Source organism: Pseudophryne corroboree, unplaced genomic scaffold, assembly GCF_028390025.1.
Source record: "Pseudophryne corroboree isolate aPseCor3 unplaced genomic scaffold, aPseCor3.hap2 scaffold_147, whole genome shotgun sequence".
Lineage (NCBI taxonomy): Eukaryota > Metazoa > Chordata > Amphibia > Anura > Myobatrachidae > Pseudophryne > Pseudophryne corroboree.
Window position 1 is genome coordinate 1,013,502 of NW_026968099.1, and position 27,128 is coordinate 1,040,629.

At 44.7% G+C, this 27,128-nt stretch overlaps 2 non-coding genes across 2 annotated transcripts; one reads left to right on the forward strand and one right to left on the reverse strand.

Annotated features, from left to right (window-relative positions):
* The first annotated feature begins 23,794 nt into the window (after window positions 1–23,794).
* Window positions 23,795–23,958, forward strand: LOC134997832 (U1 spliceosomal RNA). The gene has a single exon (XR_010200208.1). It is a non-coding gene; the product is annotated as a U1 spliceosomal RNA (small nuclear RNA).
* Window positions 23,959–25,542: 1,584 nt separating this feature from the next.
* On the reverse strand, window positions 25,543–25,706 carry LOC134998033 (U1 spliceosomal RNA). Its single transcript, XR_010200399.1, has one exon. It is a non-coding gene; the product is annotated as a U1 spliceosomal RNA (small nuclear RNA).
* Between the last annotated feature and the right edge of the window lie 1,422 nt (window positions 25,707–27,128).

Below are 27,128 nucleotides of genomic sequence, written 5' to 3' on the forward strand. Positions count from 1 at the left end.
GCAAAACATGGGACGTGCTGGAATTTGCCCAGATGTAATGCACGCACCATATTGGTGGCATTGTCCGATGTCACAAATCCCCAGGAAAGTCCAATTGGGGTAAGCCATTCTGCGATGATGTTCCTCAGTTTCCGTAAGTGGTTGTCAGCTGTGTGCCTCTTATGGAAAGCGGTGATACAAAGCGTAGTCTGCCTAGGAACGAGTTGACATTTGCGAGATGCTGCTACTGGGGCCGCCGCTGCTGTTCTTGCTGCGGGAGGCAATACATCTACCCAGTGGGCTGTCACAGTCATATAGTCCTGAGTCTGCCCTGCTCCACTTAACCACGGACATGTGGACTAGTGGACCTTGGGTACAACTGCATTTTTTAGGACACTGGTGACTCTTTCTCTGAGGTCTGTGTACATTTTCGGTATCGCCTGCCTAGAGAAATGGAACCTAGATGGCATTTGGTACCGGGGACACAGTACCTCAATCAAGTCTCTAGTTGCCTCTGAATTAACGATGGATACCGGAACCACGTTTCTCACCACCCAGGCTGACAAGACCTGAGTTATCCGCTTTGCAGCAGGATGACTGCTGTGATATTTCATCTTCCTCGCAAAGGACTGTTGGACAGTCAATTGCCTACTGGAAGTAGTACAAGTGGTCTTCCAACTTCCCCTCTGGGATGACGATCGACTCCCAGCAGCAACAACAGCAGCGCCAGCAGCAGTAGGCGTTACACTCAAGGATGCATCGGAGGAATCCCAGGCAGGAGAGGATTCGTCAGACTTGCCAGTGACATGGCCTGCAGGACTATTGGCTTTCCTGTCTAAGGAGGAAATTGACACTAAGGGAGTTGGTGGTGTGGTTTGCAGGAGCTTGGTTACAAGAGGAAGGGATTTAGTGGTCAGTGGACTGCTTCCGCTGTCATCCAAAGTTTTTGAACTTGTCACTGACTTATGATTAATGCGCTGCAGGTGACGTATAAGTGAGGATGTTCTGAGGTGGTTAACGTCCTTACCCCTACTTATTACAGCTTGACAAAGGCAACACACGGCTTGACACCTGTTGTCCGCATTTATGTACAGGATGCATACCTTCATGTCCCCATTTATCCATCTCATCAGGCGTACCTCAGATTTGCGGTACAGGACTGTCATTGCCAATTTCAGACGTTGCTGTTTGGTCTCTCCACGGCCCAGAGAATTTTCACCAAGGTAATGGCGGAAATGATGGTTCTCCTGCGTAAGCAAGGTGTCACAATTATCCCGTACTTGAGCGATCTCATAAAAGCGAGATCAAGAGAGCAGTTGCTGAACAGCGTATCACTTTCACTGAAAGTGTTACAGCAACACGGCTGGATTTTCAATATCCCAAAGTCGCAGTTGGTTTCTACGACTCGTCTGTCTTTCTTGGGCATGATTCTGGACACAGACCAGAAGAGAGTTTATCTCCCGATAGGAAAGGCCAAGGAACTCATGACTCTTGTCAGGAACCTATTGAAACCAAAACTTGTGTCAGTGCATCACTGCACTTGAGTCCTGGGAAAGATGGTGGCATCATACGAAGCCATTCCATTCGGCAGGTTCCATGCGAGGACTTTCCAATGGGACCTACTGGACAAGTGGTCTGGGTCACATTTACAGATGCATTGGTTGATCACCCTGTCCCCCAGGGTCAGGGTATCACTCCTGTGGTGGCTGCAGAGTGCTCACCTTCTCGAGTGACGCAGATTCGGCATTCAGGACTGGATCCTGGTGACCACAGAGGCAAGCCACCAAGGTTGGGGAGCAGTCACACAGGGAAGAAATATCCAAGGTCTTTGGTCAAGTCAAGAGACTTGTCTTCACATCAACATCCTGAAACTAGAGGCCATATACAATGCTCCGTCATGCGGAGACCTTACTTCGGGACCAACCGGTTCTGATCCAGTCAGACAACGTCACCGCAGTGGCTCATGTAAACCGCCAAGGCGGCACAAGGAGCAGAGTGGCGATGGCACAAGCCACAAGAATTCTTCGCTGGGTGGAGAATCACGCAAGCGCACTGTCAGCAGTGTTCATTCTGGGAGTGGACAACTGGGAAGCAGACTTCCTCAGCAGACACGACCTACATCCGGGAGAGTGGGGACTTCATCAGGAAGTCTTTGCACAGATTACAAGTCGGTGGGAACTGCCACAGATAGACATGATGGTGTCCCGGCTCAACAAAAAGCTACAGAGGTATTGCGCAAGGTCAAGAGACCCTCAGGCAGTAGCTGTAGACACCCTAGTGACACCGTGGGTGTTCCGGCCGGTCTATGTATTTCCTCCTCTTCCTCTCATATCCAAGGTGTTAAGGATAATAAGACAAAGAGGAGTGAGAACTATCCTCATTGTTCCAGATTGGCCACGGAGGACCTGGTATCCGGATCTGCAGGAAATGCTCACAGAAGATCCGTGGCCTCTTCCTCTAAGACAGGACCTGTTGCATCAGGGGCCCTGTCTGTTCCAAGACTTACCGCAGCTGCGTTTGACGGCATGGCGGTTGAATGCCGGATCCTAGCAGTGAAAGGCACTCCGGTTGAGGTCATCCCTATGCTGATAAAGACTAGGAAGGATGTAACGTCAAAACATTACACCGTATATGGCGAAATTATATTTCTTGGTGTGAGGCCAGGAATGCTCCTACGGAAGAATTCCATCTGGGCCGTTTCCTTCACTTCCTACAAACTGGAGTGAATTTGGGCCTAAAATTAGGCTCTATTAAGGTCCAGATTTCGGCCTTATCCATTTTCTTTCAAAAAGAATTGGTTTCTCTTCCAGAAGTTCAGACTTTTGTAAAAGGAGTGCTGCATATTCAGCCTCCTTTTGTGCCTCCGGTGGCACCTTGGGACCTTAACGTGGTGTTAAGTTTTCTAAAATCACACTGGTTTGAACCACTTAAAACGGTGGAGTTAAAATATCTCACATGGAAGGTGGTCATGTTATTAGCCTTGGCTTCGGCTAGGCGAGTGTCGGAATTAGCGGCTTTGTCACATAAAAGCCCATATTTGGTGTACCATGTGGATAGAGCAGAATTGCGGACCCGTCCTCAATTCCTACCAAAAGTGGTCTCATCTTTTCATATGAACCAACCTATTGTGGTGCCTTTGGTTACGCGTGACTTGGAGGATTCCGAGTTACTTGATGTGGTCAGGGCTTTGAAAATTTACGTGGCCAGGACGGCTAGAGTCAGGAAAACTGAAGCGCTGTTTGTCCTGTATGCAACCAACAAGATTGGTGCCCCTGCTTCAAAGCAGGCTATTGCTCGCCGGATTTGTAACACGATTCATCAAGCGCATTCTATGGCTGGATTGCAGTTACCGAAATCGGTCTAGGCCCATTCCACGAGGAAAGTGGGCTCTTCTTGGGCGGCTGCCCGAGGGGTCTCGGCACTACAGCTGTGTCGAGCTGCTACTTGGTCAGGTTCAAACACCTTTTCAAAATACTATAAGTTTGATACCCTGGCTGAGGAGGAACTCATGTTTGCTCAATCGGTGCTGCAGAGTCATCCGCACTCTCCCGCCCGTTTTGGAGCTTTGGTATAATCCCCATGGTCCTTACGGAGTCCCCAGCATCCTCTAGGACGTTAGAGAAAATAAGATTTTAAACCTACCGGTAAATCTTTTTCTCGTAGTTCGTAGAGGATGCTGGGCGCCCGTCCCAAGTGCGGACTACTTCTGCAATACTTGTATATAGCAGTGACGTGCGGTGGGGTGAGGCAGGTGAGGCAGAGCCTTTCCTGTCATACTTACGTTTAAACCAGAGTTTTGACTGAATAAAGTATATGAAAAATACTAATAATTTGTTTGAAATATCTTCTTTGCATTATTCTAATAATTTTTATAGCCCAAACTCTGGAGTAAACAGTCTATGGCAGGTGAGGCAGTGCCTCACCTGTGTATCTTTTCAGCACATTTCTGATCAAAACTCACCAAATTTCCAGGAGTTTATAATTCTGCACCTGTGTATAATGCCCAGATGTACGCTTTGGCTCATATATTGCATGTAAATCTGGCTCTGGGGTTAGCCAGTGCCTCCTGAGCCATTTAGCTCACCGCACGTCCCTGGTATATAGTTATTGCTTCAATAAGGGTTATGTTATAGTTGCATCGGTCCTGCACTGATGCTACAGTATGTTGTTTTTTCGTACTCATAACTGGGTAGTTTATCACAAGTTATACGGTGTGATTGGTGTGGCTGGTATGAATCTTGCCCTGGATTAACAAAATCCTTTCCTCATACTGTCAGTCTCCTCTGGGCACAGTTTCTCTAACTGTGGCATAGAGGGGCATAGAGGGAGGAGCCAGTGCACACCCAGAACTAAAGTCTTTCTTAAAGTGCCCATGTCTCCTGCGGAGCCCGTCTATCCCCATGGTCCTTACGGAGTCCCCAGCATCCTCTACAGACTACGAGAAAAAGATTTACCGGTAGGTTTAAAATCTTATTTTCTACTTTATTATTTTCTATCCTAGTTTATTACGACCAACTTTCATCCAAGGAGTTTGATATTCTACTACCTGCGTGCAATTTAAATTGCTTAAATTGTTTATATGGTTGATTTGTCCTTCACAATCCATAATCTGCAACTTGGATGTACTTGTGTCATTGAAAATCTTATAATAAAAATGTTTATATATTGAAAAAAAAAGTTATAAGACATATGCCTACCTACTAAATGGGGTAAAATTAGGGGATTCTGTACTGGAAAAGGACTTAGGTGTCCTCATAGATAGCAAGCTAAGCAGTAGTACCCAAAGTAGGACTGCAGCAAAGAAGGCTAATAAGATATTAGCATGCATAAAACGGGGTATTGATGCTAGGGACGAGAGTATTATACTCCCGTTATATAAATCACTAGTGAGGCCACACCTTGAATACTGTGTACAGTTCTGGGCACCGTACTACAAAAAGGATATCCTGGAGCTTGAAAAGGTACAGAGGAGGGCGACCAAACTAATTAAGGGCATGGAGATGATGGAATACAAGGAAAGGCTTGAAAGACTAGGCATGTTTACATTGGAAAAGCGGAGACTAAGAGGGGATATGATCAACATCTACAAATATGTAAGGGGACAATACACAGAGCTTGCGCTGGACCTGTTTCTGGTTAGATCAACACAGAGGACTCGTGGACACTCGCTCAGTTTTTGTAAGATGTTTCTTCCATCAACCAATGAAGAAACACATTGGTACTTTCCCATGATGAGTGAGTGCTTCAGGATCTCTTGCACTTACATGTGCAGCAGAGTACAGCAATGGAAGCATGCTGGGCCCATAACCCAGAGGTAGGCAGATTGAAACTATCCTTTGCTATATGCATTTTTTTTGTTAATTAAAGTAATCCAAAACTGGGATTGATATTTTGGCTCTTTTATTTTTACTTAAAGTACAATAACTTTTACCATTTTAATTTGTTTTGATAGTATATTGACAGTATTGTTTTCTTTCAAAAATCCACTTAATTTTCTTTACCCTATTATTAAAATGGTAATTGACAAAAACAAACTACATTGTCACCAGAAGAGCAATACAAAATGTACAAGTGATATATTAAAATCATCTTTCCAGCTTGAATTTCAATGATGCATTGGGGCAACGATTTTGTGAGAAACATCTTCCCCCTTAAATAAAGATTTTCTTAATTCCTTACCTGTGTGCTAATTAGATATCACCTTGTTTTCACATTAAACAGACTTCCACATGAGAAAGCAGCAAGGATGCATTGGCGTTAATGTTTCCTGGTGTCAACCTGTATTATTTCAGTAGACATTGAAATGAGGATGCATCTTGCTGCCTTTCCAATGAAGCAAGTTTAATTTAGTAATAGGTGAAAAACCATCCCTACAAAGGTGTTAATCAGAGACTTGGTTTTGTGGACACTTTTCAGAGAACAAATTTGTTAGCATAAAAATAAAGCCAGAAAATGAAGAGCTGTTTAATCACTCAATTGTATTTTTTTGCCAGCATATTTTTTTTATCTGCAACCTACTGCTAAATTGTGCTTCCTAGCTGTTTTTTTTATAAAATCACTGAATCAAATCTAACTCTGATTACATCAGAGAAGGCCAGGTACCCTACACAATAAGAGGGGGTTTGAAATTTTGACTTGTCTACTTAAATATCACCAAAATCTGATCACAAGGTCAATTACATTCCTGGGTGGGATTGAACCACCAACCTTTTGGTTAATAGCCTTACACACTAACCAATTGCGCCACAGAGACACTTTGCAAAAGTACATACTGACAAAGGCTAATAAGCATTCATCTAGAACGTTTCCTAGAAAAACTTTAAAAAGTCAATAATCTGGAGAGTTTTTGTAAGATGTTTCTTCCATCAACCAACGAAGAAACACATTGGTACTTTCCCATGATGAGTGAGTGCTTCAGGATCTCTTGCACTTACATGTGCAGCAGAGTACTGCAATGGAAGCATGCTGGGCCCATAACCCAGAGGTAGGCAGATTGAAACTATCCTTTGCTATATGCATTTTTTTTGTTAATTAAAGTAATCCAAAACTGGGATTGATATTTTTGCTCTTTTATTTTTACTTAAAGTACAATAACTTTTACCATTTTAATTTGTTTTAATAGTATATTGACAGTATTGTTTTCTTTCAAAAATCCACTTAATTTTCTTTACCCTATTATTAAAATGGTAATTGACAAAAACAAACTACATTGTCACCAGAAGAGCAATACAAAATGTACAAGTGATATATTAAAATCATCTTTCCAGCTTGAATTTCAATGATGCATTGGGGCAACGATTTTGTGAGAAACATCTTCACCCTTAAATAAAGATTTTCTTAATTCCTTACCTGTGTGCTAATTAGATATCACCTTGTTTTCACATTAAACAGACTTCCACATGAGAAAGCAGCAAGGATGCAGTGGCGTTAATGTTTCCTGGTGTCAACCTGTATTATTTCAGTAGACATTGAAATGAGGATGCATCTTGCTGCCTTTCCAATGAAGCAAGTTTAATTTAGTAATAGGTGAAAAACCATCCCTACAAAGGTGTTAATCAGAGACTTGGCTTTGTGGATACTTTTCAGAGAACAAATTTGTTAGCATAAAAATAAAGCCAGAAAATGAAGAGCTGTTTAATCACTCAATTGGATTTTTTTGCCAGCATATTTCTTTTTCTCTGCAACCCACTGCTAAATTGTGCTTCCTAGCTGTTTTTATAAAATCACTGAATCAAATCTAACTCTGATTACATCAGAGAAGGCCAGGTACCCTAAACCATAACAGGGGGTTTGAAATTTTGACTTGTCTACTTAAAGATCACCAAAATCTGATCACAAGGTCAATTACGTTCCTGGGTGTGATTGAACCACCAACCTTTTGGTTAGTAGCCGTACACACTAACTGATTGCGCCACAGAGACACTTTGCAGAAGTAATTACTGACAAAGGCTAATAAGCATTCATCTAAAACGTTTCCTAGAAAAACTTTAAAAAGTCAATAATCTGGAGAGTTTTTGTAAGATGTTTCTTCCATCAACCAACGAAGAAACACATTGGTACTTTCCCATGATGAGTGAGTGCTTCAGGATCTCTTGCACTTACATGTGCAGCAGAGTACAGCAATGGAAGCATGCTGGGCCCATAACCCAGAGGTAGGCAGATTGAAACTATCCTCTGCTATATGCATTTTTTTTTGTTAATTAAAGTAATCCAAAACTGGGATTGATATTTTGGCTCTTTTATTTTTACTTAAAGTACAATAACTTTTACCATTTTAATTTGTTTTAATAGTATACTGACAGTATTGTTTTCTTTCAAAAATCCACTTAATTTTCTTTACCCTATTATTAAAATGGTAATTGACAAAAACAAACTACATTGTCACCAGAAGAGCAATACAAAATGTACAAGTGATATATTAAAATCATCTTTCCAGCTTGAATTTCAATGATGCATTGGGGCAACGATTTTGTGAGAAACATCTTCACCCTTAAATAAAGATTTTCTTAATTCCTTACTTGTGTGCTAATTAGATTTCACCTTGTTTTCACATTAAACAGACTTCCACATGAGAAAGCAGCAAGGATGCAGTGGCGTTAATGTTTCCTGGTGTCAACTTGTATTATTTCAGTAGACATTGAAATGAGGATGCATCTTGCTGCCTTTCCAATGAAGCAAGTTTAATTTATTAATATGTGAAAAACCATCCCTACAAAGGTGTTAATCAGAGACTTGGCTTTGTGGACACTTTTCAGAGAACAAATTTGTTAGCATAAAAATAAAGCCAGAAATGAAGAGCTGTTTAATCACTCAATTGGATTTTTTTGCCAGCATATTTCTTTTTCTCTGCAACCCACTGCTAAATTGTGCTTCCTAGCTGTTTTTATAAAATCACTGAATCAAATCTAACTCTGATTACATCAGAGAAGGCTAGGTACCCTACACAATAAGAGGGGGTTTGAAATTTTGACTTGTCTACTTAAATATCACCAAAATCTGATCACAAGGTCAATTACGTCCCTGGGTAGGATTTAACCACCAACCTTTTGGTTAATAGCCGTACACACTAACCAATTGCGCCACAGAGACACTTTGCAAAAAGTACATACTGACAAAGGCTAATAAGCATTCATCTAGAACGTTTCCTAGAAAAACTTCAAAAAGTCAATAATCTGGAGAGTTTTTGTAAGATGTTTCTTCCATCAACCAACGAAGAAACACATTGGTACTTTCCCATGATGAGTGAGTGCTTCAGGATCTCTTGCACTTACATGTGCAGCAGAGTACTGCAATGGAAGCATGCTGGGCCCATAACCCAGAGGTAGGCAGATTGAAACTATCCTTTGCTATATGCATTTTTTTTGTTAATTAAAGTAATCCAAAACTGGGATGGATATTTTTGCTCTTTTATTTTTACTTAAAGTACAATAACTTTTACCATTTTAATTTGTTTTAATAGTATATTGACAGTATTGTTTTCTTTCAAAAATCCACTTAATTTTCTTTACCCTATTATTAAAATGGTAATTGACAAAAACAAACTACATTGTCACCAGAAGAGCAATACAAAATGTACAAGTGATATATTAAAATCATCTTTCCAGGTTGAATTTCAATGATGCATTGGGGCAACGATTTTGTGAGAAACATCTTCACCCTTAAATAAAGATTTTCTTAATTCCTTACCTGTGTGCTAATTAGATATCACCTTGTTTTCACATTAAACAGACTTCCACATGAGAAAGCAGCAAGGATGCAGTGGCGTTAATGTTTCCTGGTGTCAACCTGTATTATTTCAGTAGACATTGAAATGAGGATGCATCTTGCTGCCTTTCCAATGAAGCAAGTTTAATTTAGTAATAGGTGAAAAACCATCCTTACAAAGGTGTTAATCAGAGACTTGGCTTTGTGGACACTTTTCAGAGAACAAATTTGTTAGCATAAAAATAAAGCCAGAAAATGAAGAGCTGTTTAATCACTCAATTGGATTTTTCTGCCAGCATATTTTTTTTCTCTGCAACCTACTGCTAAATTGTGCTTCCTAGCTGTTTTTATAAAATCACTGAATCAAATCTAACTCTGATTACATCAGGGAAGGCCAGGTACCCACACCATAACAGGGCGTTTGAAATTTTGACTTGTCTACTTAAATATCACCAAAATCCGATCACAAGGTCAATTACATCCCTGGGTGGGATTGAACCACCAACCTTTTGGTTAATAGCCGAACACACTAACCGATTGCGCCACAGAGACACTTTGCAAAAAGTACATACTGACAAAGGCTAATAAGCATTCATCTAGAACGTTTCCTAGAAAAACTTTAAAAAGTCAATAATCTGGAGAGTTTTTGTAAGATGTTTCTTCCATCAACCAACGAAGAAACACATTGGTACTTTCCCATGATGAGTGAGTGCTTCAGGATCTCTTGCACTTACATGTGCAGCAGAGTACTGCAATGGAAGCATGCTGGGCTGATAACCCAGAGGTAGGCAGATTGAAACTATCCTCTGCTATATGCATTTTTTTTTAATTAAAGTAATCCAAAATTGGGATTGATATTTTAGCTCTTTTAATTTTACTTAAAGTACAATAACTTTTACCATTTTAATTTGTTTAATAGTATATTGACAGTATTGTTTTCTTTCAAAAATCCACTTAATTTTCTTTACCCTATTATTAAAATGGTAATTGACAAAAACAAACTACATTGTCACCAGAAGAGCAATACAAAATGTACAAGTGATATATTAAAATCATCTTTCCAGGTTGAATTTCAATGATGCATTGGGGCAACGATTTTGTGAGAAACATCTTCACCCTTAAATAAAGATTTTCTTAATTCCTTACCTGTGTGCTAATTAGATATCACCTTGTTTTCACATTAAACAGACTTCCACATGAGAAAGCAGCAAGGATGCAGTGGCGTTAATGTTTCCTGGTGTCAACCTGTATTATTTCAGTAGACATTGAAATGAGGATGCATCTTGCTGCCTTTCCAATGAAGCAAGTTTAATTTAGTAATAGGTGAAAAACCATCCTTACAAAGGTGTTAATCAGAGACTTGGCTTTGTGGACACTTTTCAGAGAACAAATTTGTTAGCATAAAAATAAAGCCAGAAAATGAAGAGCTGTTTAATCACTCAATTGGATTTTTCTGCCAGCATATTTTTTTTCTCTGCAACCTACTGCTAAATTGTGCTTCCTAGCTGTTTTTATAAAATCACTGAATCAAATCTAACTCTGATTACATCAGGGAAGGCCAGGTACCCACACCATAACAGGGCGTTTGAAATTTTGACTTGTCTACTTAAATATCACCAAAATCCGATCACAAGGTCAATTACATCCCTGGGTGGGATTGAACCACCAACCTTTTGGTTAATAGCCGAACACACTAACCGATTGCGCCACAGAGACACTTTGCAAAAAGTACATACTGACAAAGGCTATTAAGCATTCATCTAGAACGTTTCCTAGAAAAACTTTAAAAAGTCAATAATCTGGAGAGTTTTTGTAAGATGTTTCTTCCATCAACCAACGAAGAAACACATTGGTACTTTCCCATGATGAGTGAGTGCTTCAGGATCTCTTGCACTTACATGTGCAGCAGAGTACTGTAATGGAAGCATGCTGGGCCGATAACCCAGAGGTAGGCAGATTGAAACTATCCTCTGCTATATGCATTTTTTTTTAATTAAAGTAATCCAAAATTGGGATTGATATTTTAGCTCTTTTAATTTTACTTAAAGTACAATAACTTTTACCATTTTAATTTGTTTAATAGTATATTGACAGTATTGTTTTCTTTCAAAAATCCACTTAATTTTCTTTACCCTATTATTAAAATGGTAATTGACAAAAACAAACTACATTGTCACCAGAAGAGCAATACAAAATGTACAAGTGATATATTAAAATCATCTTTCCAGGTTGAATTTCAATGATGCATTGGGGCAACGATTTTGTGAGAAACATCTTCACCCTTAAATAAAGATTTTCTTAATTCCTTACCTGTGTGCTAATTAGATATCACCTTGTTTTCACATTAAACAGACTTCCACATGAGAAAGCAGCAAGGATGCAGTGGCGTTAATGTTTCCTGGTGTCAACCTGTATTATTTCAGTAGATATTGAAATGACGATGCATCTTGCTGCCTTTCCAATGAAGCAAGTTTAATTTAGTAATAGGTGAAAAACCATCCCTACAAAGGTGTTAATCAGATACTTGGCTTTGTGGACACTTTTCAGAGAACAAATTTGTTAGCATACTTCATTGGTTGATGGAAGAAACATCTTACAAAAACTCTCCAGATTATTGACTTTTTAAAGTTTTTCTAGGAAACGTTCTTGATGAATGCTTATTAGCCTTTGTCAGTATGTACTTTTTGCAAAGTGTCTCTGTGGTGCAATTGGTTAGTGTGTAAGGCTATTAACCAAAAGGTTGGTGGTTCAATCCCACCCAGGAACGTAATTGACCTTGTGATCAGATTTTGGTGATATTTAAGTAGACAAGTCAAAATTTCAAACCCCCTCTTATTGTGTAGGGTACCTGGCCTTCTCTGATGTAATCAGAGTTAGATTTGATTCAGTGATTTTATTAAAAAAAGCTAGGAAGCACAATTTAGCAGTGGGTTGCAGAGAAAAAAAATATGCTGGCAAAAAAAATCCAATTGAGTGATTAAACAGCTCTTCATTTTCTGGCTTTATTTTTATGCTAACAAATTTGTTCTCTGAAAAGTGTCCACAAAGCCAAGTCTCTGATTAACAGGGAGATAGTGGGCTGCATATCTCTGCCTCACTGCAGCAGCACATTCCTGCTTCAATGACAGCAGCACATCCCTACCTCACTTATAGCAGCACATCCCTGCCTCGCTGACAGCAGCACATCCCTGCCTCGCTGACAGCAGCACATCCCTGCCTCGCTGACAGCAGCACATCCCTGCTTCGCTGACAGCAGCACATCCCTGCTTCGCTGACAGCAGCACATCCCTGCTTCGCTGACAGCAGCACATCCCTGCCTCGCTGACAGCAGCACATCCCTGTCTCGCTGACAGCAGCACAGCACTGCTTCGCTGACAGCAGCACATCACTGCTTCACTACCAGCAGCACATCCCTGCCTCACTGGCAGCAGAACATCCCTGCCTTACTGACAGCTGTATATAGGGCCTAATTCAGACCTGATCCCTGCTGTGCATATTCACACAACAGGAGATCAGGTCTGAAGTGCGTGTGTGCTGGTGCCGCAGTGCACCGGCACATGCCAGAGATGCGATCAGCATCTCTGCCCAAGTGAGCGCCTCTGCCTGATTGACAGGCAGAGGCGGTCACTGGGCAGGAGGAGTCGGGCCAGCGGCGTTGTGCCGCCATTTTGGGGGCACAGTCAGGACAACGCAGACATGACCGGACCGTATGGGGGCGGGCCGTGACGGCTGCGTGACCCGGACAGCAACGGGCCTTATTTACTAAAATCTCAGATAAATTTTATGGCATTTATGTGCAGTCTAGTTTGCACAGTTGATAGAGTGTTGATCTTGCACTATCAATGTAAGCCTCACATAGGTTTGATACACATGTAAGTTTGTTTTTATTTTACTACATTGTGGTTTGTGGCTCTATACCATGTAATGCATGTCTTTTAACAGTAGTCAAGTCTTCCAATGTGCTTGTTAGTGAAACCCAATAGATAGCTTTATTTTATTTTGTTTCTTCAAATATTGAATGCATATGTCTTATAACTTTTTTTTTTTTCAATATACAGGTTGAGTATCTGTATATACATTTTTATTATAAGATTTTCAATGACACAAGTACATCCAAGTTGCAGATTATGGATTGTGAAGGACAAATCAACCATATAAACAATTTAAGCAATTTAAATTGCATGCAGGTAGTAGAATATCAAACTCCTTGGATGAGAGTTGGTCGTAATAAACTAGCATAGAAAAGAATAAAGTAGAAAATAAGATTTTAAACCTACCGGTAAATCTTTTTCTCGTAGTCCGTAGAGGATGCTGGGGACTCCGTAAGGACCATGGGGATAGACGGGCTCCACAGGAGACATGGGCACTTTAAGAAAGACTTTAGTTCTGGGTGTGCACTGGCTCCTCCCTCTATGCCACAGTTAGAGAAACTGTGCCCAGAGGAGACGGACAGTATGAGGAAAGGATTTTGTTAATCCAGGGCAAGATTCATACCAGCCACACCAATCACACCGTATAACTTGTGATAAACTACCCAGTTATCAGTATGAAAAAACAACATAGCATCAGTGCAGGACCGATGCAACTATAACATAACCCTTATTGAAGCAATAACTATATACAAGTATTGCAGAAGTAGTCCGCACTTGGGACGGGCGCCCAGCATCCTCTACGGACTACGAGAAAAAGATTTACCAGTAGGTTTAAAATCTTATTTTCTCTAACGTCCTAGAGGATGCTGGGGACTCCGTAAGGACCATGGGGATTATACCAATGCTCCAAAACGGGCGGGAGAGTGCGGATGACTCTGCAGCACCGATTGAGCAAACATGAGTTCCTTCTCAGCCAGGGTATCAAACTTATAGTATTTTGCAAAGGTGTGTGAACCCGACCAAGTAGCAGCTTGACACAGCTGTAGTGCCGAGACCCCTCGGGCAGCCGCCCAAGAAGAGCCCACTTTCCTCGTGGAATGGGCCTTGACCGATTTCAGTAACTGCAATCCAGCCATAGAATGCGCTTGCTGAATCGTGTTACAAATCCGGCGAGCAATAGCCTGCTTTGAAGCAGGGGCACCAATCTTGTTGGTTGCATACAGTTTTTCCTGACTCTAGCCGTCCTGGCCACGTAAATTTTCAAAGCCCTAACCACATCAAGTAACTCGGAATCCTCCAAGTCACGCGTAGCCACAGGCACCACAATAGGTTGGTTCATATGAAAAGATGAGACCACTTTTTGTAGGAATTGAGGACGGGTCTGCAATTCCGCTCTATCCACATGGAATACCAAATATGGGCTTTTATGTGACAAAGCCGCTAATTCCGACACTCGCCTAGCCGAAGCCAAGGCTAATAACATGACCACCTTCCATGTGAGATATTTTAACTCCACTGTTTTAAGTGGTTCAAACCAGTGTAATTTTAGAAAACTTAACACCACGTTAAGGTCCCAAGGTGCCACCGGAGGCACAAAAGGAGGCTGAATATGCAGCACTCCTTTTACAAAAGTCTGAACTTCTGGAAGAGAAGCCAATTCTTTTTGAAAGAAAATGGATAAGGCCGAAATCTGGACCTTAATAGAGCCTAATTTTAGGCCCAAATTCACTCCAGTTTGTAGGAAGTGAAGGAAACGGCCCAGATGGAATTCTTCCGTAGGAGCATTCCTGGCCTCACACCAAGAAACATAATTTCGCCATATACGGTGTAATGTTTTAACGTTACATCCTTCCTAGCCTTTATCAGCGTAGGGATGACCTCAACCGGAATGCTAGGATCCGGCATTCAACCGCCATGCCGTCAAACGCAGCCGCGGTAAGTCTTGGAACAGACAGGGCCCCTGATGCAACAGGTCCTGTCTTAGAGGGAGAGGCCACAGATCTTCTGTGAGCATTTCCTGCAGATCCGGATACCAGGTCCTCCGTGGCCAATCTGGAACAATGAGGATTGTTCTCACTCCTCTTTGTCTTATTATCCTCAACACCTTGGGTATGAGAGGAAGAGGAGGAAATACATAGACCGACCGGAACACCCACGGTGTCACTAGGGCGTCTACAGCTACTGCCTGAGGGTCTCTTGACCTTGCGCAATACCTCTGTAGCTTTTTGTTGAGCCGGGACGCCATCATGTCTATCTGTGGCAGTTCCCACCGACTTGTAATCTGTGCAAAGACTTCCTGATGAAGTCCCCACTCTCCCGGATGTAGGTCGTGTCTGCTGAGGATGTCTGCTTCCCAGTTGTCCACTCCCGGAATGAACACTGCTGACAGTGCGCTTGCGTGATTCTCCACCCAGCGAAGAATTCTGGTGGCTTGTGCCATCGCCACTCTGCTTCTTGTGCCGCCTTGGCGGTTTACATGAGCCACTGCGGTGACGTTGTCTGACTGGATCAGAACCGGTTGGTCGCAAAGTAAGGTCTCCGCTTGACGTAGGGCATTGTATATGGCCCTTAGTTCCAGGATGTTGATGTGAAGACAAGTCTCTTGACTTGACCAAAGACCTTGGAAATTTCTTCCCTGTGTGACTGCTCCCCAACCTTGGAGGCTTGCGTCTGTGGTCACCAGGATCCAGCCCTGAATGCTGAATCTGCGTCCCTCGAGAAGGTGAGCACTCTGCAGCCACAAGAGTGATACCCTGACCCTGGGGGACAGGGTGATCAACCAATGCATCTGTAAATGTGACCCGGACCACTTGTCCAGTAGGTCCCATTGGAAAGTCCTTGCATGGAACCTGCCGAATGGAATGGCCTCGTATGATGCCACCATCTTTCCCAGGACTCGAGTGCAGTGATGCACTGACACCTGTTTTGGTTTCAATAGGTTCCTGACAAGAGACATGAGTTCCTGGGCCTTTTCTATCAGGAGATAAACCCTCTTCTGGTCTGTGTCCAGAATCATGCCCAAGAAAGACAGACGAGTAGTAGGAATCAACTGCGACTTCGGGATATTGAGAATCCAGCCGTGTTGCTGTAACACTTTCAGTGAAAGTGATACGCTGTTCAGCAACTGCTCTCTTGATCTCGCTTTTATGAGATCGCCCAAGTACGGGATAATTGTGACACCTTGCTTGCACAGGAGCACCATCATTTCCGCCATTACCTTGGTGAAAATTCTCAGGGCCATGGAGAGACCAAACAGCAACGTCTGAAATTGGCAATGACAGTCCTGTACCGCAAATCTGAGTTACGCCTGATGAGGTGGATAAATGGGGACATGAAGGTATGCATCCTGTACACAAATGCGGACAACAGGTGTCAAGCCGTGTGTTGCCTTTGTCAAGCTGTAATAAGTAGGGATAAGGACGTTAACCACCTCGGAACATCCTCCCTTATACGTCACCTGCAGCGCATTCATCATAAGTCAGTGACAAGTTCAAAAACTTTGGATGACAGCAGAAGCAGTCCACTAACCACTAAATCCCTTCCTCTTGTAACCAAGCTCCTGCAAACCACACCACCAACTCCCTCAGTGTCAATTTCCTCCTTAGACAGGAGAGCCAATAGTCCTGCAGGCCATGTCACTGGCAAGTCTGACGAGTCCTCTCCTGCCTGGGATTCCTCCGATGCATCCTTGAGTGTAACGCCTACTGCTGCTGGCGCTGCTGTTGTTGCTGCTGGGAGTCGATCGTCATCCCAGAGGGGAAGTCGGAAGACCACTTGTACTTCTTCCAGTAAGCAATTGACTGTCCAACAGTCCTTTGCGAGGAAGATGAAATATCACAGCAGTCATCCTGCTGCAAAGCGGATAACTCAGGTCTGGGTGGTGAGAAACGTGGTTCCGGTATCCATCGTTAATTTAGAGGCAACTAGAGACTTGATTGAGGTACTGTGTCCCCGGTACCAAATACCCTCTAGGTTCCATTTCTCTAGGCAGGCGATACCGAAAATGTACACAGACCTCAGAAAAAGAGTCACCAGTGTCCTAAAAAATGCAGTTGTACCCAATGTCCACTTGTCTGTGGTTAAGGGGAGCAGGGCAGACTCAGGACTATATGACTGTGACAGCCCACTGGGTAGATGTATTGCCTCCCGCAGCAAGAACAGCAGCGGCGGCACCAGTAGCAGCATCTCGCAATTGCCAACTCGTTCCTAGGCAGGCTACGCTTTGTATCACCGCTTTCCATAAGAGGCACACAGCTGACAACCTCTTACGGAAACTGAGGAACATCATCGCAGAATGGCTTACCCCAATTGAACTCTCCTGGGGATTTGTGACACCGGACAACGCCACCAATATTGTGCGTGCATTACATCTTGGCAAATTCCAGCACGTCCCATGTTTTGCACATACATTGAACTTGGTGGTGCAGAATTATTTAAAAAACGACAGGGGCGTGCAAGAGATGCTGTCGGTGGCCCGAAGAATTGCGGGCCACTTTCTGCCTTCAGCCACCGCATGCCGAAGACTGGAGCACCACCAAACATTCCTGAACCTGCCCTGCCATCATCTGAAGCAAGAGGTGGTAACGAGGTGGAATTCAACCCTCTATATGCTTCAGAGGATGGAGGAGCAGCAAAAGGCCATTCAAGCCTATACATCTGCCCACGATATAGGCAAAGGAGGGGGAATGCACCTGACTCAAGCGCAGTGGAGAATGATTTCAACGTTGTGCAAGGTTCTGCAACCCTTTGAACTTTCCACACGTGAAGTCAGTTCAGACACTGCCAGCCTGAGTCAGGTCATTCCCCTCATCAGGCTTTTGCAGAAGAAGCTGGAGACATTGAAGGAGGAGCTAAAACAGAGCGATTCAACTAGGCATGTGGGACTTGTGGATGGAGCCCTTAATTCGCTTAACCAGGATTCAATCTGTTGAAATCAGAGCACTACATTTTGGCCGCCGTGCTCGATCCTAGATTTAAAACCTACATTGTATCTCTCTTTCCGGCAGACACAAGTCTGCAGAGGTTCAAAGACCTGCTGGTGAGAAAATTGTCAAGTCAAGCGGAACGTGACCCGTCAACAGCTCCTCCTTCACATTCTCCCGCAACTGGGGGTGCGAGGAAAAGGCTAAGAATTCCGAGCCCACCCGCTGGCGGTGATGCAGGGCAGTCTGGAGTGAGTGCTGACATCTGGTCCAGACTGAAGGACCTGGCAACGATTACTGACATGTCGTCTACTGTCACTGCATATGATTCTGTCACCTTTGAAAGAATGGTGGAGAAAAAGAGGCAATTTGGAGGCCCTTGCACAAACTGGCTTTATTCTACCTAAGTTGCCCTCCCTCCAGTGTGTACTCCGAAAGAGTGTTTAGTGCTGCCGCTCACCTTGTCAGCAATTGGTGTACAAGGTTACTTCCAGAAAATGTGGAGAAGATGATGATCATCAAAATTAATTATAATCAATTCCTCCGTGGAGACATTCACCAGCAATTGCCTCCAGAAAGTACACAGGGATCTGAGATGGTGGATTCCAGTGGGGACGAATTAATAATCTGTGAGGAGGGGGATGTACACAGTGAAAGGGGTGAGGAATCGGAGGATGAGGAGGTGGACATCTTGCCTCTGTAGAGCCAGTTTGTGCAAGGAGAGATTGATTGATTGATTCTTTTTTGGTGGGGGCCCAAACCAACCAGTCATTTCAGTCAGTCGTGTGGCAGACCCTGTCGCTGAAATGATGGGTTCGTCAATGTTTTTCTTTTCAATCTAAGCCCCTGCAGTTTTCTGTAAGCATCTGCTTCGCTATGATGATCAACAAGTCACAAGGGAAAACACTCAGGGCTGGAGGCGTAGATCTTAGGACCAGCTGCTACAAGCATGGCAGAGGTGTCACTATCACTGGTGACACCCAGAGAGGCGGCGAGGGAGATTGTAATGCAGTGCACGCAGATAAGCAGCGCAATGGTAAAAAGGAGGCATGGTCTCATAGGTAGGGGCGTGGCCTGAATTACCATTTTGTTGCTCCGGGTATCCCGGGGGTTGGGGGCTGTACCCGGGGACTAGTGTGTGAGTGGTGCTGGCTCCTGCACAGTGACAGAAACTGGGTGTTGCACGTAATGTCACAGTGAAACACCCATATTCTGTCACTGAAGAAGAGCCGGCACTTTGGTGTCACCCCACTTGGCGGGTGACACTCGGGTGTGTGCCGCAACCCCGTTGTGATGCCACTGACCCATGGGAAGCTTTACGTGGCTTACCCATGTGTTAGTAGCCCCAAGCATCTTTTGTGTTAGTCCCTGAAGAAAAACTTCAAATATTGTTTACAATTTTGTAATCAATGGCCTAATTCAGTAAGGATTGCAAATTCTGCTAAGTAACAGAATTTGCAATCCTTTGGTTCGCATGCTGGGGCCACCCATCACAGGGCATGGCCACCCAGCATGCCGCCTCCCTTCTTGACCACGCTGAAATTGCAGTCTCAGTGCAGTTCAGCGTGATCATAAAAAATGGGTTAGCCTCCTGTTGGTGCAGACTGTACGTGTGCGCAGGAAGCCGCCACCATTTTTGTGATCGCAACGGCTGCATGTGATGTCATGCAGCCGCTCTGACCACGCCTCCTGTTTCTCCGTTGAAGCCCTGCCCCCGCACCGCTCCATCTTCGACTTTGAAATGGAGTGCTGCTGACCACCCCCCCCCCCCCCCCCCCGCACCGATTGACAGTCACAGAAAATGCAGGCGCATGCGTATGCTCTTAGCAATTTTTGCAGTTGGATTGCTTATTGTGATTGCAATCCAACCTGAATCAGGCTCTATTACCTATCACAATGCACTGCAGGTAGTACAAAATGGGGTTAATATAGGAGAAAAAACCCCAGAGCTGTGCTCCTTAACTGTCCCTGGTGGCTAGTGGAGCGGCTGCCCAGTAATCAGTGTCCACGCCAGTGCGCACACGGCCCGCCCCCTACAGCCACGCTGGATCACGGTATAGTGTGGGCACAGAAGCCCCTTACCTCCCTTTCATCAGCAGCCTCGTGATCCCGGAGGGCGGTGTGTGTGTGACTGACCTTAGGAAGAAACCGGAGCCTCCGCTGCAGTGACCCAGCAACCAGGGCGCGGGAGTATACTGCGCCGCTGGGAGTGATGGAGCTGCAGTAAAGATGTCTATTAGACCTAGCCTGCTGCAGCCCTTGTACATTCTTATAAAAAAAGTTCTTCTTTTCTTGTCAAAATTAATAGCTAAGTATAGGCTGCCTGAGGCAGCCCCCTGTTAAGTGTCCTGCTACTGAAGGCACCAACTACAAACTGAGCTCCATGTTCATGGAAGCGAGGTTATAGAGCAGGGGGCGCTGAGCATCTTGGGAACAGTCAAAAGCTTTGAGCCTGTTGGTGCCTCAGATCAAGATCCTACTCTACACCCCAATGTGAATCCTTGTGGAGTCCAGTGTACCCCACAGAAGAAATGAATGTGTCACACCCATTGGCAGCAACATTAGAATAGCTGCTGATGGGCACAATTGAGAAAGGAAGGGGGGAAAACATTTGAATCCAGCACATATATGTAATTTGAATATGTAATTTGTACCTTCCTACTTTAAAATGTAATGGATGAACCTCACCCTGTGAGAACTATCTTCATGATCAAGAGATCTCATATGCAAGATAAGTATGTGTTGGCAGAGGCGCTCACTGGGCAGAGATGCTGATCGCATCTCTGGCATGTGCCGGTGCACTGCGGCACCAGCACACACACACACACACACACACACACACACTTCAGACCTGATCTCCTGTTGTGTGAATATGCACAGCAGAGATCAGGTCTGAATTAGGCCCTATATACAGCTGTCAGTAAGGCAGGGATCTGCTGCTGCCAGTGAGGCAGGGATGTGCTGCTGTCAGTGAAGCAGTGATCTGCTGCTGCCAGTGAGGCAGGGATCTGCTGCTGCCAGTGAGGCAGGGATGTGCTGCTATAAGTGAGGCAGGTATGTGCTGCTGTCAATGAGGCAGGGATGTGCTGCTGTCAGTGAAGCAGGGATGTGCTGCTGTCAGCGAGGCAGTGATCTGCTGCCCACTATCTCCCTAACACCCCTGCCTGAGTCACACACTTTCCCTGTTACCCCTGCCCCAGTTACCCACTATCTCCCAGTCACCGCTGCCTCAGTTAACCACTATACCTGCGACCCCTGCCTCAGTCACCCACTATACCAGTCACCCCTGCTTTAGTCACCCACTATCTCTGTCACCCCTGCCTCAGTCAACCACTATCTCCATATCACCCCTACCTCAGTCACCCACTATCCCTGTCACCTCTGCCTCAGTCACCCACTGTCACCCTATCACCCCTGCCTCAGTCACCCACTATCCCTGTCACCCCTGCCTCAGTCTCCTACTGTCCCTGTCACCCCTGCCACAGTCATCCACTATATCCCTATCACCCCTGCCTTAGTCACTGACTATCTCCCAGTCACCCCGGCCTCAGTCACCCACTATCTCCCAGTCATACATGCTTCAGTCACCCACTATCTCCCAGTCATCCCTGCCTCAGTCACCTACTGACACCAGTGCAGACATTTCTGCTGCGGCCTCTCCACTCTCCAGCGTGAACGTACTGACGACTGAGGAAATCCGCTTCCCAGTTGAGGACTCCGGGAATGAACACTGCCGATATTGCTGGCAGATGACGTTCTACCCAACTGAGGATTTTTGATACTTCCAGCTTTGCCATGCAATTTCGAGTGCCGCCTTGATGATTTGTGTACACTACCGTGGTGTCGTTGTCCGATTGTACTTGAACAGGCCTGTTCTGTACTAGAGGCAGGGCCAGTGTCAATGAATTGAACACTGCCCGCAATTCCAGAATGTTTATCGGGAGGAGAGATTCCTCCCTGGTCCACCGATGGTGAAGGGTCGTCATCACGGCCATGACCTTGGTGAATTTCCGAGGTGCCGTGGCCAAACCAGAAGGCAGGACCTGAAATCCAAAAACTAACCAGGCACAACACTGCTTAGCTTCCAACATCAGATGAGATTGGACATATCCAGTGTGATGCGGCTGTAGATGATTTTTGCTGTTTCTAACTTCTACTTCTAACTACTGGTACATCAATGAATAAGTTTCAAAATATAATGCATCAAGAGAACGGTGTTGGTAGTATAAAACTACCTACAGCACCTGGTATTCCCAGGTGGTCTCACATCCAAGAACAAACCAGGCCTAAAATCAGGTGATATTGGGCATATACAGTGTGGTGTGGCTGTAGATGAGCTTAGTGGTTTCTGTTAGAGTTCTTCTACTTCTAACTACTCGTACATAAATGAGTAAGCAGCCGATTTATTAAACCTGGTGAAATGATAATTTGCATGGTGATAAAGTACCAGCCAATCAGCTCCTAATTGCCATGTCACAGGCTGGGTTTGAAAAATGACAGTTAGGAGCTGACTAGCTGGTACTTTATCACCTTGCACTTTATCAGTTCACCAGGCTTAATAGATCTGCCCCAATGTTTCAAAATGGAATGCATCAAGAGAACGGTGTTGGTAGTATAAAACTACATACAGCACCTGGTATTCCCAGGTGGTCTCACATCCAAGAACAAACCAGGCCTAAAATCAGGTGATATTGGGCATATACAGTGTGGTGTGGCTGTAGATGAGCTTAGTGGTTTCTGTTAGAGTTCTTCTACTTCTAACTACTCGTACATAAATGAGTAAGCAGCCGATTTATTAAACCTGGTGAAATGATAATTTGCATGGTGATAAAGTACCAGCCAATCAGCTCCTAATTGCCATGTCACAGGCTGGGTTTGAAAAATGACAGTTAGGAGCTGACTGGCTGGTACTTTATCACCTTGCACTTTATCAGTTCACCAGGCTTAATAGATCTGCCCCAATGTTTCAAAATGGAATGCATCAAGAGAACGGTGTTAGTATTGTAAAAATACACACAGCTCCTGGTATTTCCTTGTGGTCTCCCATCCAAGTACTAAAACCAGGACCAACACTGCTCAGCTTCCATGATCAGGAGAGATTGGGCAAATCCAGTGTGCTGTGGCTGTAGATGAGCTGGTGGTTTCTGTTACAGCTCTTCTACTTCTAACTTCTGGTACATAAAAGAATACATGTAAAAATTAAATGTACCAAGAAAATGGTGTTGGTAGTTTAAAAACACCTGACTTCTCCCGTCTGCTTACTTTGTGCCTTCCAACGCACAATGCAAACTACAGGTAGTGCTGCAGGGCCCACACCCTTTTACTTGCCTTAAAGAGCAGCTCTGGAGCTGTTACAGTGCCCAGCTGCTGCAAGAAATCAGCTTGAATGCTTCAGGGGCTGGGGCATGGCCAACATGAGCCCTACACCGAAGGAGGGTGGGGGTGTTTAATGCGAACTAGGGGTCATCCAAGCGCCGCAAAAGGCCGCCATGCCCTGCATACCCCTTTTCTCTTTTCATATGCAGATGAGGGTTCCAGCCAACTTTGGCCCACTGCTTGGATGACATCACTGTATGCAATCCGTCTTCTGCAGACCTTCCCCCAGGAATGCTTGTACTAGTTGTTGCATTTGGTTTGTTGTTTGGGGGTGCATCAGTATTAGGCAGCCTTCTGCCCTCCCATGTTCATCTGAAAATATGTGTTCTCCCTGCAGTTGTTGTCCCCAGATGAGAGTTCCCTTGTGCTGCCTCAGTTGAATCTCCTTTACTTGACAGAGATGTGCCTGAGCAGCGGCCCTCCCCAGCCCTATCCCAAATCATACTTATTTTGCATAGGAGATACCATGGTCATGAAGATTGATCTCCCAGGGTGAGGTTCATTCATTGCATTCTGGGTATGCTGACCCCTATGATTTCCCCAAATGTGGGAAACTCGACTGCATTATTTGTGGTAGTGGGGGACTGTGTTTGTGCTTTCCTTTGGTCAGCTCTGGTAAAAGTCAGATTTCTTTGTCTCAGATCTTCCTCTAGCCTTGTTCTTCTTTCGAGAGTTCCCTTGTGCTGCCTCAGTTGGATCTCCTTCACTTGACAGGGGGGTGCATGTAGGGAGTTATTCGAGGAGATAAGCTGCAGACCTAGGTGAACCCCCTCACAATTCACCTGGTCAAAGCGTTTCCCGACTTGTTCGGACAATTACGAGCAAAATGTCCCTTACCCCCACAGTACAGACAAAGACCAGAATTTTGCCTTCTGGCTCTTTCTTCAGGAGACAGCCGGGAGAGACCCATCTGCATGGTCTCCTCTACGTCTTCAGGAATGGAATATACACACGGACTTGACCTTACAGGTGCTCCTTTTTCAGCCCTCCGCTCTCTGAGACGACGATCAATCTTAATAGAAAGCTCCATGAGTTTATCGAGAGTCTCAGGAGCGGGGTACTGAAGGAGACTGTCTTTTATAGACTCTGATAAGCCGAGGCGAAACTGACTGCGCAGGGCTGGGTCATTCCAGCCACAGTCGTTCGACCAATGGCGAAACTCCGTACAATAAACCTCTGCAGGATTTCTACCCTGTCTGAGAGCGCGCAACTGACTTTCAGCGGACGCCTCTCTATCAGGGTCATCATACAAAAGCCCTAAAGACTAAAAAAAAGCGTCAACTGACAACAATGCCGGATCCTCTGCTCTTAAACCAAATGCCCAGGTCTGAGGATCCCCCTGGAGCAAAGAAATAATAAACCCGACCCGCTGAGATTCAGTACCCGAGGAAGTCGGTCTTAAACGAAAATAAAGTTTACAGGATTCTTTAAAATTAAAAAACTCTTTTCTATCACCAGAAAAACGGTCAGGCAAATGCATCTTTGGTTCAGGGACTACCCTTGGGGAAGCTCGCAAAAGATCTTCCTGCGACTTCACCCGAAGAGAAAGATCCTGAACCATCTGAGTAAGTTCTTGAATCTGGCTGACTAAGAGCTGACCAGGATTTGGCCCTAAACCTGTTGGATTCATGAGGCCGATAAACTCTCACAAAACTGAATGAGAAAAAATTAAACCAGAGGTGACCAGAGGAAAGCACAAACACTGGAGAGTTTTTGTAAGATGTTTCTTCCATCAACCAACGAAGAAACACATTGGTACTTTCCCATGATGAGTGAGTGCTTCAGGATCTCTTGCACTTACATGTGCAGCAGAGTACTGCAATGGAAGCAGATTGTAGGCAGATTGAAACTATCCTCTGCTATATGCATTTTTTTTGTTAATTAAAGTAATCCACAACTGGGATTGATATTTTAGCTCTTTTATTTTTACTTAAAGTACAATAACTTTTACCATTTTAATTTGTTTTAATAGTATATTGACAGTATTGTTTTCTTTCAAAAATCCACTTAATAGTATCTCACCTGGCAGGTAAGTAGGAGTTAGGCTAGAGCTGGGGAGGGTCGCTGCTCGGGCACCCCCCTGTCAAGTGAAGGAGATCCAACTGAGGCAGCACAAGGGAACTCTCGAAAGAAGAACAAGGCTAGAGGAAGATCTGAGACAAAGAAATCTGACTTTTACCAGAGCTGACCAGAGGAAAGCACAAACACAGTCCCCCACTACCACAAATAATGCAGTCGAGTTTCCCACATTTGGGGAAATCACAGGGGTCAGCATACCCAGAATGCAATGAATGAACCTCACCCTGGGAGAACAATCTTCATGACCATGGTATCTCCTATGCAAAATAAGTATGATTTGGGATAGGGCTGGGGAGGGCCGCTGCTCAGGCACATCTCTGTCAAGTAAAGGAGATTCAACTGAGGCAGCACAAGGGAACTTTCATCTGGGGACAGAATTTGCAATCCTTTGGTTCGCATGCTGGGGCCACCCATCACAGGGCATGGCCACCCAGCATGCCGCCTCCCTTCTTGACCACGCTGAAATTGCAGTCTCAGTGCAGTTCAGCGTGATCATAAAAAATGGGTTAGCCTCCTGTTGGTGCAGACTGTACGTGTGCGCAGGAAGCCGCCACCATTTTTGTGATCGCAACGGCTGCATGTGATGTCATGCAGCCGCTCTGACCACGCCTCCTGTTTCTCCGTTGAAGCCCTGCCCCCGCACCGCTCCATCTTCGACTTTGAAATGGAGTGCTGCTGACCACCCCCCCCCCCCCCCCCGCACCGATTGACAGTCACAGAAAATGCAGGCGCATGCGTATGCTCTTAGCAATTTTTGCAGTTGGATTGCTTATTGTGATTGCAATCCAACCTGAATCAGGCTCTATTACCTATCACAATGCACTGCAGGTAGTACAAAATGGGGTTAATATAGGAGAAAAAACCCCAGAGCTGTGCTCCTTAACTGTCCCTGGTGGCTAGTGGAGCGGCTGCCCAGTAATCAGTGTCCACGCCAGTGCGCACACGGCCCGCCCCCTACAGCCACGCTGGATCACGGTATAGTGTGGGCACAGAAGCCCCTTACCTCCCTTTCATCAGCAGCCTCGTGATCCCGGAGGGCGGTGTGTGTGTGACTGACCTTAGGAAGAAACCGGAGCCTCCGCTGCAGTGACCCAGCAACCAGGGCGCGGGAGTATACTGCGCCGCTGGGAGTGATGGAGCTGCAGTAAAGATGTCTATTAGACCTAGCCTGCTGCAGCCCTTGTACATTCTTATAAAAAAAGTTCTTCTTTTCTTGTCAAAATTAATAGCTAAGTATAGGCTGCCTGAGGCAGCCCCCTGTTAAGTGTCCTGCTACTGAAGGCACCAACTACAAACTGAGCTCCATGTTCATGGAAGCGAGGTTATAGAGCAGGGGGCGCTGAGCATCTTGGGAACAGTCAAAAGCTTTGAGCCTGTTGGTGCCTCAGATCAAGATCCTACTCTACACCCCAATGTGAATCCTTGTGGAGTCCAGTGTACCCCACAGAAGAAATGAATGTGTCACACCCATTGGCAGCAACATTAGAATAGCTGCTGATGGGCACAATTGAGAAAGGAAGGGGGGAAAACATTTGAATCCAGCACATATATGTAATTTGAATATGTAATTTGTACCTTCCTACTTTAAAATGTAATGGATGAACCTCACCCTGTGAGAACTATCTTCATGATCAAGAGATCTCATATGCAAGATAAGTATGTGTTGGCAGAGGCGCTCACTGGGCAGAGATGCTGA